The sequence below is a fragment of the Lactuca sativa genome, chromosome 1, assembly GCF_002870075.4.
Source record: "Lactuca sativa cultivar Salinas chromosome 1, Lsat_Salinas_v11, whole genome shotgun sequence".
Classification (NCBI taxonomy): Eukaryota; Viridiplantae; Streptophyta; class Magnoliopsida; order Asterales; family Asteraceae; genus Lactuca; species Lactuca sativa.
This window is the reverse complement of record NC_056623.2, coordinates 225688491-225708565: the sequence shown is the minus strand read 5'-3', so window position 1 is coordinate 225708565 and position 20075 is coordinate 225688491. Positions and strand designations below refer to the sequence as shown.

Genomic DNA, 20075 nt, shown 5'->3' with positions numbered 1-20075 from the left:
CTTTTACCTTGCTTAGTCCATAATTGAAACCCTTTTCATTTTTGGTTCTTATTTCATGGTTCCATATCGATTTTGGTTCTTTTTTATTTTAAGAATCAGGGGCGATGTGAAACCTTCAAATAAGGACCATAGTTGAGAAAATGTTTCGAATATGGACCAAATATAGTAAAAATCAAAAAGTCTGGGGACCATTTTTGTAATTTACTTGTACTTATATTTTAGTTTTTGTTCCTTTTTTTATGTGTGGTCTTGTGGCTTAGGATTTCATAAAGTTACAATCTTTTAACAAAGCTTTTTCAGATCTTTGTGAGTTATGAACATTTACAGCCTCTTTTTCCTAGTGAAAGTGGTGTAGATAAGCTTGTTGAGATCATCAAGATATGCTCTTTTATGTTTTTCAGTTGTAGACATGTGCCCACCCGTTTTTTGATGGATTAAAACAATGGTCCTTATTCAAATTTGCAGGTCTTGTTGATTTGTGTAGTCTCAAGTAAAGTAGCTCGGATGTTATGAAGGTGGGCAATAAGTTCTTGTAGTTCGACTATTATTTGTTGATGACTTTCATCTCTTTAGCATTTTATGTAATTACATTTTTCTACTATTGGAATGATTATTTGTATGACATTAAATTTTGTGCAATGGATTGTATTTTTAGTATATGGTAATTAATTTTCTATTATGAGACATTAAATGCAAATTAAACTTGAAAATTAGTAAATCTATAAATATTTTTTTTAAACATTTAAATTTACGATACGCAAAAATCTGTGTGATCTTCATTTATAATATGACATTTTTTGACAGGGGCTTTAATGATATGCATTGTGTGTCGTAAATACGCGTCGTAAAGTCGACACACAAATGCGTTTCGTCTTCTTTTATGACATGTCTTCCTTGAGACACATCTCCATGTCATTTGTACCCTTTTATGACACGCGATGCATGTCATTAAAGGGTATTTTCTAGTAGTGATATAAGTTTCCACAACTATAATTACTATAGGTGTGTTTATACATATAAATAGTAATTATATGTATTATTGATAACTAAATGAAAATAATTCCTTGAAAAAAGATTAATATTACGTTCAAACTTGTTACAACACTTTCTTGAAATGTTAGATTTTTTGAATAAAAAATCCAACATTTAAAAAAATGTTTGATAAGGCATTTTAATGCAACACTTAAATGTTCCTTTAGAATAAAAACCAAAAAATATTTTAAGTGTCGCTTTTTAATTGTTGCATTAGATTTTTTTAGTACGGTCACTCGTAATATTTTATTATTAAATTTGAATAAAAACTAGAAGGAATTCGGTTGCGCCGTTGGCGCCGGTTTGAATAATGTTTGGAAAAAGAAAGTTGTAAATGATTTTTTAAAAATGGTATTAAAAGTTATATAAATAGAATTTGTTTACCTTTGCAATTATCCATTACATTCCATGATAGAATTGAAAAGAAAAAAGGAAAACATTTACTCAACAAACAATGAAAAATTAACAAAATACGAAGAAGGGAATGGTCCATTCCATTCCATCTAGCAATGGAATGAATAATTTCATTCCTTCGTTGATTCCATTCTTCATGGAAAACTACCACTGTAAAAAAAACAGAATAAAGCATAGCAAGCGTCCGGTGTTGATTTCTTGCTTGAACACGAGACGTCAGTTATGGCAACGGTTGAAAGGACATCATTAGGCATAAGGAATGTGTACAATTGAAAGATGTTTTTTTTGATGTGTTATAAAAGTTGAGTAATAGTACATACAGGATTCCATTTGTTCCCCACATGACTCTTCGGATAGATCATCACATCTCATTAATGGTTACTGATAACTAAGGCCGATATCTGGTAACTTTTCACCAAGTTCTTTCAAAATTGTTAACGTTGTTCTTTCAAAATTGATAACTTATCCCATTTTCCGACCAAAACACCACCGACATCCTGAAAATGAACATCAAATGTCAATATTGGGGAACCCATTCTGAATAAATAAATAAAGATTCATGTACCACAAACATCATTGTAACACCGTGATTTCCAAAAACAAAATTTTCATTTAAATAATCAAATTAATATTAAAACACTTGTTTAAAATCTTGTTCACATTCAAATTGCAAAACATAGTTTCATTTTCGTTATAATAGAAGACCAGGATCCTCCAAAACACAACTCTTTCTTCGGTGTGTACAATCGAACCGTTGCCATCCCGCGTTACTGTAAGATCCTGAAACAACATAACATAAACAACGTAAGCACGAAGCTTAGTGAGTTCCCCAATATACCTTACGCACATACGCCTTCCGGCCCGGACCTTTCGGTCCACATAACATTGCCTTCCGGCCCGGACCTTTCGATCCACATAATATTGCCTTCCGGCCCGGACCTTTCGATCCACATAATATTGCCTTCCGGCCCGGACCTTTCGATCCACATAATATTGCCTTCCGGCCCGTAACATAATCGCCTTCCGGCCCATAACAGTATAAACATAACACATGTAACATAACGCACATAACACATAAGTCATACATCATACCGTTCTTCCTATCACATGAAGTCTCGCCTTCCGGCCCGTATAAGTATACATCATATAAGCATACATCACATATAAAGCATCTACCTCTCTAGCCATAGCATAAATATAATACATACGACCTTCCGGTCTCTCAATCAAACCCTTCCGGGTAAAGTATAGTGAGAAGACTCACCTCGCGGACACTGGAAGATAGCAACTCCTGAAATCCCTTGCACTTGATCCTCCGAGCTACAAGCTCCCTGTAACACCATATATCCCTTAGTAATACTTCTATCTTCCACGTTAACTGACCCTAAGAAATCACACCGGTCAACTCTGGTCAACAGCCCGTTGTCAGCTCGACTGGACTCGGCGAGTTCCCTGGCGACTCGGCGAGTCTGGTCGTCCTTCAATCCTCTAAGAGTCCCCTTCTACTCGTCGAGTATCCTCTTTGACTCGACGAGTTACTCCTGGAAGAATCGCGGGGCCACCCCGACTCTACTCGCCGAGTCTGAAGAACCAACTCGGCGAGTCCCAGTGAACCTTCAAGCTACTCGCCGAGTCTGATCATCCGACTCGGCGAGTCCACGCCATGCAGTCGATCGAACTGCTTCCTGAGATACATATGTTCCCGAATATACAAACATGGGGCCCTCTGGACCTCTAAGGGTCCTAATACAAGGTTATAAACATTGGATAACGACACAACAATCCATCTAATCTCCAAATGGGTTTCACAAACCCTAAATCCGTGCACACATTCACATAGCAGTAAATAATCCGAAAGGTTACCTGAATCATGCACTCTCAGTGTCCCCAAGACTCAAAACGTGATTCCCTTACTGTCCCATTAGCCAAAACCTTCTCCTTCTTGAACAATAACTTCCTCAAATCACCAATGATCTTCAATCCTTGTTCTGGATGCCGACAACCGGTTTAGGATCCTTCTCAGTCGGCCAAAAGGCGAACAATGACGGCATAAGGTCCCTTATATACGACCCAATACGAAACGGCTAGGGTTTCCGCTGAACAGCGTCGACTCGCCGAGTCCATATCTGGACTCGTCGAGTCCAGTCGCGAACCCGCGACCAAATCTGCGACCCTACTCGGCGAGTCTGGCTCCAACTCGCCGAGTCCCCCCTTTAAAACACCCTAAAATGCAATTTAACAATACTTGAGATTTTGGGCTGTTACAATTCTCCCCCACTTGAATTAGACTTCGCCCTCGAAGTCTCACTCTGAAAATAGTTCTGGCTGCTGCTCCCGCATCTCACGATTCGGCTTCCCTAGACACTACCGATCTCTCTCGAGGCCGCTACTGAACCAATACCAGAGGTACCTCCTTGTTCCTCAGGACCTTGATCTTCCGATCTCCGACGGCCACTGGCCTCTCGACGTAACACAGGCTCGCATCCACCTAATCGTTCTCAAGTAGAACCACTGCTGACTCATCCGCTATACACCTCTTCAATTGCGATACATACAAGCGTCATGGATCCGTCCCAATTCCGTTGACAGCTCCAACAATAGGTCACCCTTCCTACCTTCGTACCTTCACGAAAAGACCCAACATACCGGGGCCCCCCATTTACTCCTCTTCCTAAATCCAAACACCCCGTCAGAATTACGAAGTCGCCGACCGGAATCTCATGCTCGTAACGGTGTCTGCCTGCATAACCTTCCTGTTAACTCTAGACGATCACTAACTCTCTTTAACCTGCTGAGTCTGCTCTGTCAACTAAAGCACGAACTCTGAACTGCTCATCACTCTCTGTAATCGGAAATTACCCAAGATGCACTCTGCTCCAAATCTCAACGATCACTCAACCCATAAGGGTTAGGAAATCCTGAACCACCGGATCCCCTATCCAAAGCCCACTTTGCCCATTCCGGTTCGACTGAGAGATCCATTCTCCCTCTCAGATCAACTCTCACAAGTTCCCTCTTGCCATCACATACACATACTGAACTAGTCCCAACACTCGCAGGTTGAAAAAAAGACCCGCTACACTGATGATATCCTCGAACATCTCCCAAGACGAACCTCTAATATCCGTCCTATACCCTGATCAGAATCACACTGAGAATTCAAGATTCTCTATTCCCTTGCATCCTTTCTGAGTCTCGTCAGTCATCCCAACCCGGATGGTTCCTACTTCATTGCCGCATACATGATGCTCGAAACCATACTTGAAATACTCTAACCATAACCCTGCTCTGCAGATTTCACTTTCGTGAACTTGCACCCCTTCGGAGTTACACACCTTCCTCTTTTCCTTTTTCCAAGGAACCCTCTTGGCCATAATGCCACTCCAACCGGTGCCACGGTGCTCGCCCCAAGCGACACCACCCTTTTTGCATAACCGCTATCCACATACTCTGGTTCTCATTGCAGGGGCTCTCAATCTCATGCACTCTCTCCACTCATTAAGATCACTGCCTCAGCTAAACAAGATCACTAACCCCAGGGCCCGACCTTCCAATGTAATCACACTGCACATGCACCATCCGCAATCTCAACTGATCCAGCAATACCAACAGAGTCTCCAGCATGACTGGACTGACTCTCATAACACATACTAGCCACTCGAGGCTATATCTCTGTGGGTCCGTACACCCAACTCTGCGAACCCTCAGGTTCTAACTCTGGAACCTTCCAGTTCCAGCTCTAGAAACATGCACAACATAATCCCGTGGGATTAATGCAGTACAACCCATCACGTATCTCAAACATACCAATACTCTGATCACATAGCCCCGGTCACTTACTCAAGCTTGATCCTGACCTTCTCTCAGGTCTCCACAATAGAATGCCCTAGGTCTGTATCCCGCCCCGCATACCCGACGCTCACTCTCGTCGGCCTATACTCTGCGCTGACAACCACTGCTGAATCCCAACAGCTAAGCACCCTCACATACTCATCGATCTCCCGGAGAATTTTCTAATTCTCCCCCACTAAAACACTGACTAACTGCCACCGATCGTCATTAACGACCTTACAGAACAATCCTGTACAAAGAGAACGATTACACACTGACTGCTTCCCACAAGCACAAGCAACCCTCAGCAAAACACACATCCTCCCTGATCAACCCACTCACAAGAATCTAGTCCTTCAATCATCCACTCCACGACTGTAGATGCTACCCGACAATCAACCCAGTGCCGCATCTCCCCTAACAACCCCCACGGACGATAACCAAAGGAATCCGCGACAATAACCCATAACCAAATCCACAATCTGCCCAAGGGATGAACACCACATCGAAAACCGCACAAGACTACTGACACTAAAACACCAATTATAACCATACTCAATCATCAGGGAACAACGAATGCCAAAGCGAAAACCTGAAACACCAATCCATCACCATGCCAGACCCGCGAAACAACGAATACCGCAACGAAATCCATACAAGATACCAGCACAGACAATACGCCAAATCAATGCAAGACAATTAAGACATCCTGAAACATCATACCCGCAGCTGTCTCCGGCACTGCTCCATCTCCCTCTGTCGCACGCAGATAACCACGACCCTGAGCCCTCTGGGGCTCTGCTCCATCCTGTCCTCCTCAAATCCCGAATTGGCACTGACTGCCAACCATCCCGTGCACAGTGCCCCTCCTTTCCGCACTTGCAGCATGCACCACCAGACCCGCAAGCTCCGATGTAACCCCTTTTTACTCGATCATCGACACCTATGGTCTCATGCTTCCCTACTGCATCTCTATACTCCACTTATTACTACTCCTGACAATTCTTGCTTTCTTACATACTGCACCCGGTTCTCCCCCACTAGGGTTCGACCAACACCAATTAGTATACAATCAACCCACGACTATCTTTCACCAGCGAAATCGTACCTGCCCCAGTAAAGTGCTGTGCAACACCCAATAGTCCCTCCCCTTGTAAAGTCAATCAATCCCTATACTCTGAACCTTTAGCTAATTCTTCAAGAACTTCTCATCACGGCTGCCTCCAATCGTTCCAAATCCCATACTGATCTAATACTAAGCACCTGCACTGCTCAATAACATATCTGGCCAGAAGAATGCACCGCAGCATCATCGTTCCTCTCATCTCAACTCATCAATCCGTATCCAACGCCGGATTTGTCCCAAGAACAGGGACTTACTCTCAACATAGACGACAACTCTCCGCACTGCAAAACTCGTCTGAACTCTTCACTGCTACCACTATAACCCAACCTATTATTCTCAATTAGGTGTGGTGTGGTTCTCGGCTACCTCAGCCCCAACTGACTGTCTGTTCACGGTAAATCTCTGTCTCGCGGTACACCCGCTACCTGATGCTCTGAGGAAAGTCATTATCGATAACTACCTGCAGGGTGTACTCCCAAATCCGGAACTGAAACACCCGACCTCTCGCGTCTTGCACACGAGCATAAATGACACTACTCACCCAAAAGGTGACCTCTCCTCTGTCGTCTGATTGCTCAACTCAACTGAAATTTTCCCCTGTCTTGACTCTTACCAAAATACTCTGATAGGCACTCGCTTTTCCCCTCGAGGAACGCCTCTCCGTACTCAATCATGGTCTACAGGCTTGAAACCCATAGCGTCCAAACTCTACCTCATCGGTCATAACCGGGTAACAAGATAGCCACAAGCATCATCCACTACAAACCATGGTACTCATCCCATGACATCCCTCCTCAACATGCTTCGGTGTATGGTACCTGAACCATAGCACCACTCCCCAAGCTGCTCCAACGTATAGCACTCGGACCACAACATCTATCTCAATCTGTTCCGATGTATGGTGCCCGGACCATAACATCACTCTGTATCCGCTCCGATGTATGGTATCTGAACCATAACATCACCCCTCAATCTGTTCCTTAGGACCTTTAGGATGCTCCCTGTATCAAGTATGGGTCCTCTGCTTCCAGTAGTACGGGCCCATACTACCTGCCACATCTACCCATACCTTCCACACGGACCATCCCAGAGTTCCTAAGTAGCTGATCGACCTGCTCTTTTTCACCAATCCCATCTTACATGCTCGCTCCCCAGCGAAATCCTCTACTCTACCCGCGCACCCATCTTGGCTAGGTTTAATCTCTAGCCCATTCCGCCGTCCTCCCACTTCTTTGCTATCAGCTGCTGAAGAGCTCCTGATGATGCCAAACATCTACCTCCTGAGTATCGTCATACTCACTTAGTAGCTGTCTCCCATCATCGAGAACTCCACAAAGCACGAAGCAAGCAACATTCGAGCATCGATGCATACATAGGACTCCTTAGCTGTGATAGCTCCACCTTCTCGGCTCATCCTCAGAAGTACCACTGTACTCTGTAGCTCTACCCCTCGTGCGTTCTAACTAGATACCCTCACTCATCACATACACACAAAAGCATAACGCACATATAACAGCAAACCCTAGACTAAGGCATCACAAATCAGGCCACTCTAGTCCTAAGATGTGAAATACCTAGCCTGTCTCTAGCATGCGATAATGTCTCATAAAGTGCATAATAGATATTTCATAATACAAAAGTAAAGGTATTCTGGGAAATCACCGTTTGGCTCTGGCTGATTGTACACACTGCTCTTTCTTGCTTTCTCTTTGAACTCTTATTCACTTTTAGAAAACTATTTATTTGAAAACCTTTTCTTAATTCCTCAGTTTGAGTCCAGACTCACCTGTAGGCGCGTCCGAATCCCTCAAACCAAGGCTCTGATACCAATTTGTAACACCGTGATTTCCAAAAACAAAATTTTCATTTAAATAATCAAATTAATATTAAAACACTTGTTTAAAATCTTGTTCACATTCAAATTGCAAAACATAGTTTCATTTTCGTTATAATAGAAGACCAGGATCCTCCAAAACACAACTCTTTCTTCGGTGTGTACAATCGAACCGTTGCCATCCCGCGTTACTGTAAGATCCTGAAACAACATAACATAAACAACGTAAGCACGAAGCTTAGTGAGTTCCCCAATATACCTTACGCACATACGCCTTCCGGCCCGGACCTTTCGGTCCACATAACATTGCCTTCCGGCCCGGACCTTTCGATCCACATAATATTGCCTTCCGGCCCGGACCTTTCGATCCACATAATATTGCCTTCCGGCCCGGACCTTTCGATCCACATAATATTGCCTTCCGGCCCGTAACATAATCGCCTTCCGGCCCATAACAGTATAAACATAACACATGTAACATAACGCACATAACACATAAGTCATACATCATACCGTTCTTCCTATCACATGAAGTCTCGCCTTCCGGCCCGTATAAGTATACATCATATAAGCATACATCACATATAAAGCATCTACCTCTCTAGCCATAGCATAAATATAATACATACGACCTTCCGGTCTCTCAATCAAACCCTTCCGGGTAAAGTATAGTGAGAAGACTCACCTCGCGGACACTGGAAGATAGCAACTCCTGAAATCCCTTGCACTTGATCCTCCGAGCTACAAGCTCCCTGTAACACCATATATCCCTTAGTAATACTTCTATCTTCCACGTTAACTGACCCTAAGAAATCACACCGGTCAACTCTGGTCAACAGCCCGTTGTCAGCTCGACTGGACTCGGCGAGTTCCCTGGCGACTCGGCGAGTCTGGTCGTCCTTCAATCCTCTAAGAGTCCCCTTCTACTCGTCGAGTATCCTCTTTGACTCGACGAGTTACTCCTGGAAGAATCGCGGGGCCACCCCGACTCTACTCGCCGAGTCTGAAGAACCAACTCGGCGAGTCCCAGTGAACCTTCAAGCTACTCGCCGAGTCTGATCATCCGACTCGGCGAGTCCACGCCATGCAGTCGATCGAACTGCTTCCTGAGATACATATGTTCCCGAATATACAAACATGGGGCCCTCTGGACCTCTAAGGGTCCTAATACAAGGTTATAAACATTGGATAACGACACAACAATCCATCTAATCTCCAAATGGGTTTCACAAACCCTAAATCCGTGCACACATTCACATAGCAGTAAATAATCCGAAAGGTTACCTGAATCATGCACTCTCAGTGTCCCCAAGACTCAAAACGTGATTCCCTTACTGTCCCATTAGCCAAAACCTTCTCCTTCTTGAACAATAACTTCCTCAAATCACCAATGATCTTCAATCCTTGTTCTGGATGCCGACAACCGGTTTAGGATCCTTCTCAGTCGGCCAAAAGGCGAACAATGACGGCATAAGGTCCCTTATATACGACCCAATACGAAACGGCTAGGGTTTCCGCTGAACAGCGTCGACTCGCCGAGTCCATATCTGGACTCGTCGAGTCCAGTCGCGAAACCGCGACCAAATCTGCGACCCTACTCGGCGAGTCTGGCTCCAACTCGCCGAGTCCCCCCTTTAAAACACCCTAAAATGCAATTTAACAATACTTGAGATTTTGGGCTGTTACAATTCTCCCCCACTTGAATTAGACTTCGCCCTCGAAGTCTCACTCTGAAAATAGTTCTGGCTGCTGCTCCCGCATCTCACGATTCGGCTTCCCTAGACACTACCGATCTCTCTCGAGGCCGCTACTGAACCAATACCAGAGGTACCTCCTTGTTCCTCAGGACCTTGATCTTCCGATCTCCGACGGCCACTGGCCTCTCGACGTAACACAGGCTCGCATCCACCTAATCGTTCTCAAGTAGAACCACTGCTGACTCATCCGCTATACACCTCTTCAATTGCGATACATACAAGCGTCATGGATCCGTCCCAATTCCGTTGACAGCTCCAACAATAGGTCACCCTTCCTACCTTCGTACCTTCACGAAAAGACCCAACATACCGGGGCCCCCCATTTACTCCTCTTCCTAAATCCAAACACCCCGTCAGAATTACGAAGTCGCCGACCGGAATCTCATGCTCGTAACGGTGTCTGCCTGCATAACCTTCCTGTTAACTCTAGACGATCACTAACTCTCTTTAACCTGCTGAGTCTGCTCTGTCAACTAAAGCACGAACTCTGAACTGCTCATCACTCTCTGTAATCGGAAATTACCCAAGATGCACTCTGCTCCAAATCTCAACGATCACTCAACCCATAAGGGTTAGGAAATCCTGAACCACCGGATCCCCTATCCAAAGCCCACTTTGCCCATTCCGGTTCGACTGAGAGATCCATTCTCCCTCTCAGATCAACTCTCACAAGTTCCCTCTTGCCATCACATACACATACTGAACTAGTCCCAACACTCGCAGGTTGAAAAAAAGACCCGCTACACTGATGATATCCTCGAACATCTCCCAAGACGAACCTCTAATATCCGTCCTATACCCTGATCAGAATCACACTGAGAATTCAAGATTCTCTATTCCCTTGCATCCTTTCTGAGTCTCGTCAGTCATCCCAACCCGGATGGTTCCTACTTCATTGCCGCATACATGATGCTCGAAACCATACTTGAAATACTCTAACCATAACCCTGCTCTGCAGATTTCACTTTCGTGAACTTGCACCCCTTCGGAGTTACACACCTTCCTCTTTTCCTTTTTCCAAGGAACCCTCTTGGCCATAATGCCACTCCAACCGGTGCCACGGTGCTCGCCCCAAGCGACACCACCCTTTTTGCATAACCGCTATCCACATACTCTGGTTCTCATTGCAGGGGCTCTCAATCTCATGCACTCTCTCCACTCATTAAGATCACTGCCTCAGCTAAACAAGATCACTAACCCCAGGGCCCGACCTTCCAATGTAATCACACTGCACATGCACCATCCGCAATCTCAACTGATCCAGCAATACCAACAGAGTCTCCAGCATGACTGGACTGACTCTCATAACACATACTAGCCACTCGAGGCTATATCTCTGTGGGTCCGTACACCCAACTCTGCGAACCCTCAGGTTCTAACTCTGGAACCTTCCAGTTCCAGCTCTAGAAACATGCACAACATAATCCCGTGGGATTAATGCAGTACAACCCATCACGTATCTCAAACATACCAATACTCTGATCACATAGCCCCGGTCACTTACTCAAGCTTGATCCTGACCTTCTCTCAGGTCTCCACAATAGAATGCCCTAGGTCTGTATCCCGCCCCGCATACCCGACGCTCACTCTCGTCGGCCTATACTCTGCGCTGACAACCACTGCTGAATCCCAACAGCTAAGCACCCTCACATACTCATCGATCTCCCGGAGAATTTTCTAATTCTCCCCCACTAAAACACTGACTAACTGCCACCGATCGTCATTAACGACCTTACAGAACAATCCTGTACAAAGAGAACGGTTACACACTGACTGCTTCCCACAAGCACAAGCAACCCTCAGCAAAACACACATCCTCCCTGATCAACCCACTCACAAGAATCTAGTCCTTCAATCATCCACTCCACGACTGTAGATGCTACCCGACAATCAACCCAGTGCCGCATCTCCCCTAACAACCCCCACGGACGATAACCAAAGGAATCCGCGACAATAACCCATAACCAAATCCACAATCTGCCCAAGGGATGAACACCACATCGAAAACCGCACAAGACTACTGACACTAAAACACCAATTATAACCATACTCAATCATCAGGGAACAACGAATGCCAAAGCGAAAACCTGAAACACCAATCCATCACCATGCCAGACCCGCGAAACAACGAATACCGCAACGAAATCCATACAAGATACCAGCACAGACAATACGCCAAATTAATGCAAGACAATTAAGACATCCTGAAACATCATACCCGCAGCTGTCTCCGGCACTGCTCCGTCTCCCTCTGTCGCACGCAGATAACCACGACCCTGAGCCCTCTGGGGCTCTGCTCCATCCTGTCCTCCTCAAATCCGGAATTGGCACTGACTGCCAACCATCCCGTGCACAGTGCCCCTCCTTTCCGCACTTGCGGCATGCACCACCAGACCCGCAAGCTCCGATGTAACCCCTTTTTACTCGATCATCGACACCTATGGTCTCATGCTTCCCTACTGCATCTCTATACTCCACTTATTACTACTCCTGACAATTCTTGCTTTCTTACATACTGCACCCGGTTCTCCCCCACTAGGGTTCGACCAACACCAATTAGTATACAATCAACCCACGACTATCTTTCACCAGCGAAATCGTACCTGCCCCAGTAAAGTGCTGTGCAACACCCGATAGTCCCTCCCCTTGTAAAGTCAATCAATCCCTATACTCTGAACCTTTAGCTAATTCTTCAAGAACTTCTCATCACGGCTGCCTCCAATCGTTCCAAATCCCATACTGATCTAATACTAAGCACCTGCACTGCTCGATAACATATCTGGCCAGAAGAATGCACCGCAGCATCATCGTTCCTCTCATCTCAACTCATCAATCCGTATCCAACGCCGGATTTGTCCCAAGAACAGGGACTTACTCTCAACATAGACGACAACTCTCCGTACTGCAAAACTCGTCTGAACTCTTCACTGCTACCACTATAACCCAACCTATTATTCTCAATTAGGTGTGGTGTGGTTCTCGGCTACCTCAGCCCCAACTGACTGTCTGTTCACGGTAAATCTCTGTCTCGCGGTACACCCGCTACCTGATGCTCTGAGGAAAGTCATTATCGATAACTACCTGCAGGGTGTACTCCCAAATCCGGAACTGAAACACCCGACCTCTCGCGTCTTGCACACGAGCATAAATGACACTACTCACCCAAAAGGTGACCTCTCCTCTGTCGTCTGATTGCTCAACTCAACTGAAATTTTCCCCTGTCTTGACTCTTACCAAAATACTCTGATAGGCACTCGCTTTTCCCCTCGAGGAACGCCTCTCCGTACTCAATCATGGTCTACAGGCTTGAAACCCATAGCGTCCAAACTCTACCTCATCGGTCATAACCGGGTAACAAGATAGCCACAAGCATCATCCACTACAAACCATGGTACTCATCCCATGACATCCCTCCTCAACATGCTTCGGTGTATGGTACCTGAACCATAGCACCACTCCCCAAGCTGCTCCAACGTATAGCACTCGGACCACAACATCTATCTCAATCTGTTCCGATGTATGGTGCCCGGACCATAACATCACTCTGTATCCACTCCGATGTATGGTATCTGAACCATAACATCACCCCTCAATCTGTTCCTTAGGACCTTTAGGATGCTCCCTGTATCAAGTATGGGTCCTCTGCTTCCAGTAGTACGGGCCCATACTACCTGCCACATCTACCCATACCTTCCACACGGACCATCCCAGAGTTCCTAAGTAGCTGATCGACCTGCTCTTTTTCACCAATCCCATCTTACATGCTCGCTCCCCAGCGAAATCCTCTACTCTACCCGCGCACCCATCTTGGCTAGGTTTAATCTCTAGCCCATTCCGCCGTCCTCCCACTTCTTTGCTATCAGCTGCTGAAGAGCTCCTGATGATGCCAAACATCTACCTCCTGAGTATCGTCATACTCACTTAGTAGCTGTCTCCCATCATCGAGAACTCCACAAAGCACGAAGCAAGCAGCATTCGAGCATCGATGCATACATAGGACTCCTTAGCTGTGATAGCTCCACCTTCTCGGCTCATCCTCAGAAGTACCACTGTACTCTGTAGCTCTACCCCTCGTGCGTTCTAACTAGATACCCTCACTCATCACATACACACAAAAGCATAACGCACATATAACAGCAAACCCTAGACTAAGGCATCACAAATCAGGCCACTCTAGTCCTAAGATGTGAAATACCTAGCCTGTCTCTAGCATGCGATAATGTCTCATAAAGTGCATAATAGATATTTCATAATACAAAAGTAAAGGTATTCTGGGAAATCACCGTTTGGCTCTGGCTGATTGTACACACTGCTCTTTCTTGCTTTCTCTTTGAACTCTTATTCACTTTTAGAAAACTATTTATTTGAAAACCTTTTCTTAATTCCTCAGTTTGAGTCCAGACTCACCTGTAGGCGCGTCCGAATCCCTCAAACCAAGGCTCTGATACCAATTTGTAACACCGTGATTTCCAAAAACAAAATTTTCATTTAAATAATCAAATTAATATTAAAACACTTGTTTAAAATCTTGTTCACATTCAAATTGCAAAACATAGTTTCATTTTCGTTATAATAGAAGACCAGGATCCTCCAAAACACAACTCTTTCTTCGGTGTGTACAATCGAACCGTTGCCATCCCGCGTTACTGTAAGATCCTGAAACAACATAACATAAACAACGTAAGCACGAAGCTTAGTGAGTTCCCCAATATACCTTACGCACATACGCCTTCCGGCCCGGACCTTTCGGTCCACATAACATTGCCTTCCGGCCCGGACCTTTCGATCCACATAATATTGCCTTCCGGCCCGGACCTTTCGATCCACATAATATTGCCTTCCGGCCCGGACCTTTCGATCCACATAATATTGCCTTCCGGCCCGTAACATAATCGCCTTCCGGCCCATAACAGTATAAACATAACACATGTAACATAACGCACATAACACATAAGTCATACATCATACCGTTCTTCCTATCACATGAAGTCTCGCCTTCCGGCCCGTATAAGTATACATCATATAAGCATACATCACATATAAAGCATCTACCTCTCTAGCCATAGCATAAATATAATACATACGACCTTCCGGTCTCTCAATCAAACCCTTCCGGGTAAAGTATAGTGAGAAGACTCACCTCGCGGACACTGGAAGATAGCAACTCCTGAAATCCCTTGCACTTGATCCTCCGAGCTACAAGCTCCCTGTAACACCATATATCCCTTAGTAATACTTCTATCTTCCACGTTAACTGACCCTAAGAAATCACACCGGTCAACTCTGGTCAACAGCCCGTTGTCAGCTCGACTGGACTCGGCGAGTTCCCTGGCGACTCGGCGAGTCTGGTCGTCCTTCAATCCTCTAAGAGTCCCCTTCTACTCGTCGAGTATCCTCTTTGACTCGACGAGTTACTCCTGGAAGAATCGCGGGGCCACCCCGACTCTACTCGCCGAGTCTGAAGAACCAACTCGGCGAGTCCCAGTGAACCTTCAAGCTACTCGCCGAGTCTGATCATCCGACTCGGCGAGTCCACGCCATGCAGTCGATCGAACTGCTTCCTGAGATACATATGTTCCCGAATATACAAACATGGGGCCCTCTGGACCTCTAAGGGTCCTAATACAAGGTTATAAACATTGGATAACGACACAACAATCCATCTAATCTCCAAATGGGTTTCACAAACCCTAAATCCGTGCACACATTCACATAGCAGTAAATAATCTGAAAGGTTACCTGAATCATGCACTCTCAGTGTCCCCAAGACTCAAAACGTGATTCCCTTACTGTCCCATTAGCCAAAACCTTCTCCTTCTTGAACAATAACTTCCTCAAATCACCAATGATCTTCAATCCTTGTTCTGGATGCCGACAACCGGTTTAGGATCCTTCTCAGTCGGCCAAAAGGCGAACAATGACGGCATAAGGTCCCTTATATACGACCCAATACGAAACGGCTAGGGTTTCCGCTGAACAGCGTCGACTCGCCGAGTCCATATCTGGACTCGTCGAGTCCAGTCGCGAACCCGCGACCAAATCTGCGACCCTACTCGGCGAGTCTGGCTCCAACTCGCCGAGTCCCCCCTTTAAAACACCCTAAAATGCAATTTAACAATACTTGAGATTTTGGGCTGTTACAATCATGGTAGAAGGGATTTGTTATACATACTATGAACAACATGATTAAGGAAATGCATCGCCACCCGTGCTTCATATGGTTTAAAGAATGACAATAGTAACGAGGCATCATATCATGGGAATGCCTTTTGTCATTTGGACCATTTTACCCTTGTGCATGTGGGCGACTATATTGTTGTATTTTCTCGGTCTTTTATGTAGTGGACCATTTTGTCCTTGGGTGTTATAATGGTTAACTATGGAGAGAATGTAGATTAAAAGTATCTGAAATACGACATGACATGTTATAATGGTTAACTATGGAGAGAATATAGATTATTTACTTCAACTTTTTAACAAAATATTAAAATATTTATAAAGCTTGTTAATGCATATTTCTATGATTCCAAAATAAAGTAATTAATTAACTATACTATCAATTGATAATATACATCCATAGGCAAAGCTATTGAAACAACTGATAACAGCCTGTTGAATGTTTGAATCAATATTATTAAGAGTTTTTGTCACAGAAAGCAAAAGCCCTGGCCTCCGGCTGCAAAACATGAGTATGTTCATCTTTGCTTGACTTCAATCTACAATTTACCCTAATGGTTGTCTTGTGGGGGGAGGGTGGCAGTGGGGAAAGGTATTTTATTTCTATAACGTGGTATCAACAACAAAGACATAGTAATTGAAGATCCAGAAAAAACATCAAATTTCCCAAATATTCCATACTTGAACAACAAATCGGTTTACAAAAAATTGAGAAGAAGATGAAGTAATTGTGGTCACATAAAGTCGAATTCCACCTTCCTCTTTCTCTTTCTCCCATTCCAGTCTCCGTGTTTCTATTACTGTCATTGAGAGATTCCTTCAGGCGCTGCGTTTGGAGTACGATAATATTAGCACAGGTAGGCGATTGTAAAGGTGGGAGAGGATGGTGGTGGGAGACATGAGACGTGGTGGCTGCTCTCTGGATTTAAGGTTAGAGAGGGAGCGAGAGTATGTTCATAGAGCAGCGGAGAATGGAAAGAAAGAAATCTAGTGGAGAGGCAAGCAAAGCGGTAGAAACCAGACCTAAGAATGTGATGGGAAGGCAAGGTCGGTGGTGGTCTGTTGATGGAGTTGGGAATGAGAATTAAGAGGGAAAATGGAGTTGAGGGCAAAAGTATTGGAGTCAGTGTAATGGAGTCGGTAGAGGATTTGTGATTGGAAGGTAAGGAGGCGGGGGCTACATTTAAAATTTCAAAACTGCTGTGTCAAATGTCTAAAGCCAAAAAAGGTTGCGGCACAATTCTAAACCACAAAAAGTTTCTGTTCACCAACCCTTTTAGGAATTGATATATATATATATATATATATATATATATATATATATATGTATATATATATATATATATATATATATATAATTAGGGATAATGATTTAAAAGTGTAATATATTTTTTAATATATATACATTTGGTTATTGAGTTTTTTTTTTACCATTTAACTTTTTTTTGTCCACATTCAGTCGTTATAATCAGCTACTCCAGGTGAAAGGCAAAAAAGTGACCTAATAAGGTAAAATATTTTTCAGTTTGTATGCATTTAGTCATTAATGTTTTTGTATACATTTGGTCCTTATGATCGCTTTCTTCTAAATTTGCTCATGACATCCTACGTGAGACAATCATTAATGATGTTCTCATTCGTGCTCGTCATTCACTTAAATCAGTAATCTAATTCATAAACTGGTCAAATAATGTTGGTGGCATAGTTTTCTCCAAGTAGAAGTTGTCTTCGTATTCGGCATCAATAATCTCCATAGCAGACAACGAGACTCTTTTTGTGTGTAACATCCCAAAAATATAGGCCAAAAATTTAATTTGAATTAATTAGTTTGTAAAACATTAGTAGTAAAACGTCATCCGATCATATCATTTCAATAAACATATCTTGCGTCCAAATACCCAAAACATGAAAATAGTAATAATGTCAGAGTACAATCCCAGAATATCTCACAATGCAGAAAACCAAAGTGTGTGTGTATGATGTGCCGCTACCGCACTAGCTCCTTCCCCTTCGCTAAAGAGGAACCTGAAACCAAAACTGAAAACTGTAAGCACGAAGCTTAGTGAGTTCCCTCATCGTACCACATACCATACAATCATATCACATACATACTGCCAGGCATTTCTGGGGTTCCTGGCCTACCCGGTACGGCCATTCTGGGGTGCCGACCTACTCATGCGGCCATTCTGGGGTGCCGTCCTACCCATGTCTAGCCATTCTGGGGCGCTGACCTACCCACGTCGAGCCATTTTGGGGTGCTGACTACCCTTCGGTCCTAACAACCGAACCTTGGGGACTATTTCACCCCCTACTTCCAATATCACATATAACATAACATAAACATATTATCAAACATATTTGGGGTGCCTGAACTACCCTTCGGTCCTAACAAACGAACTCGGGGACTGGTCCCCTCCTACTATCTCTATCGCATATAACATAACAAGCGAGCATGCAAAGATATCATCACACACTATCAGACGCATCTGGGGTGTCTGACTATCCTTCGGTCCTAACAACCGAACTCTGCTACTATCTATTGGGTTTTGAGCATTCTAACACTCCTAAGTGTACATGCAACCCTAAATACCTTGGATCTATGTTTTCTCTATTATACATGCAAATATTAACATCCAAGGTATTATCCTAATCTGGCATATAGAATAATGAATATAACAAGATAGAATACATACCTCTTTGATGTAGAAAGTCTTCATGAAGCTTGAGTGCCTAGTGCCCCAAGTGTGACACCTCAAATGGTTCACACAACACCAAATACACTTGGAATAACTTGAGAGAATTCTACACTTCATGAAAATCGGCTAGCCCTCTCTAGAATGATACTAGTGCCGATTTTGGTCAAGAATAAGATGCATATATAGTTAGGGTTACACCATGTAAACCCTAATTGACATGGCCTTTCATTTCCATGATCCTGTTGGGTTTTGAGCATTCTAACACTCCTAAGTGTACATGCAACCCTAAATACCTTGGATCTATGTTTTCTCTATTATACATGCAAATAAGAACTTCCAAGGTATTATCCTAATCTAGCATACAAAACAATAACTATAGCAAGATAGAATACATACCTCTTTGGTGTAGAAAGTCTTCATGAAGCTTGAGTGCCAAGTGCCCCAAGTGTGACACCTCAAATGGTTCACACAACACCAAATACACATGGATTAACTTGAGAGAATTCTACACTTCATGAAAATCGGCTAGCCCTTTCTTACTCTCTCTAGTGGCAGATTTTTCCCAAGAATGTGATCTTTATATAGTGTTACAATTAGGGTAAACTCTTAATTGTCATGGCTTTCCATTTCCTTGGATCCATGGGTTCAAATACACCATGGAGCATCCATGAACCATCCTATGGGTTTTAGCCCAACTTGATTATCCATGGAGCATTAGCCCACTATACAAGTATGGATGATTTACACAATCAACCCATATATTTAATTAGTCTTCTTTTGATCACTTAATTAATCCTAGATTAATTCTTGATCAATACTAATTAAATAATCTCATTATTCTTATTATTAATATACTAGAACTTATAATATATTAATAACCATAAGTGTCTTATTTCTCTCATTTAGTCTATCCAAGTGCATGATGCCATGCAACCCAAATGGACCATGCCGGGTTGGGTCAAGTCTTACCAATTATAGTTATGGACTTAGACATTAATCCAACAGTCTCCCACTTGGATAAGTCTAAAACTATTATTGCGTATGACTTCAGGAACCAACTGGCAATCATAGCTCTCAAAAGCTTTTGTCGAACTCTGACCTTGTCGATGAACTCTGACCTTTGTTAGTGACTTGTCCATTAGATAAGGGATCATATATTCCTCCATTCTAGATATCATATGGACTGAGACATGGATTATAATAATTCT

At 43.8% G+C, this 20075-nt stretch overlaps 1 long non-coding RNA gene across 1 annotated transcript; it reads right to left on the bottom strand.

Moving 5' to 3' along the window:
• Positions 1-1453: 1453 nt before the first annotated feature.
• LOC128131579 (uncharacterized) lies at positions 1454-17306 on the bottom strand. Its single transcript, XR_008229503.1, has 3 exons — positions 16910-17306; positions 16167-16399; positions 1454-1943 (listed from the first exon to the last, which is right to left on the bottom strand). It is a non-coding gene; the product is annotated as an uncharacterized LOC128131579 (long non-coding RNA).
• Between the last annotated feature and the right edge of the window lie 2769 nt (positions 17307-20075).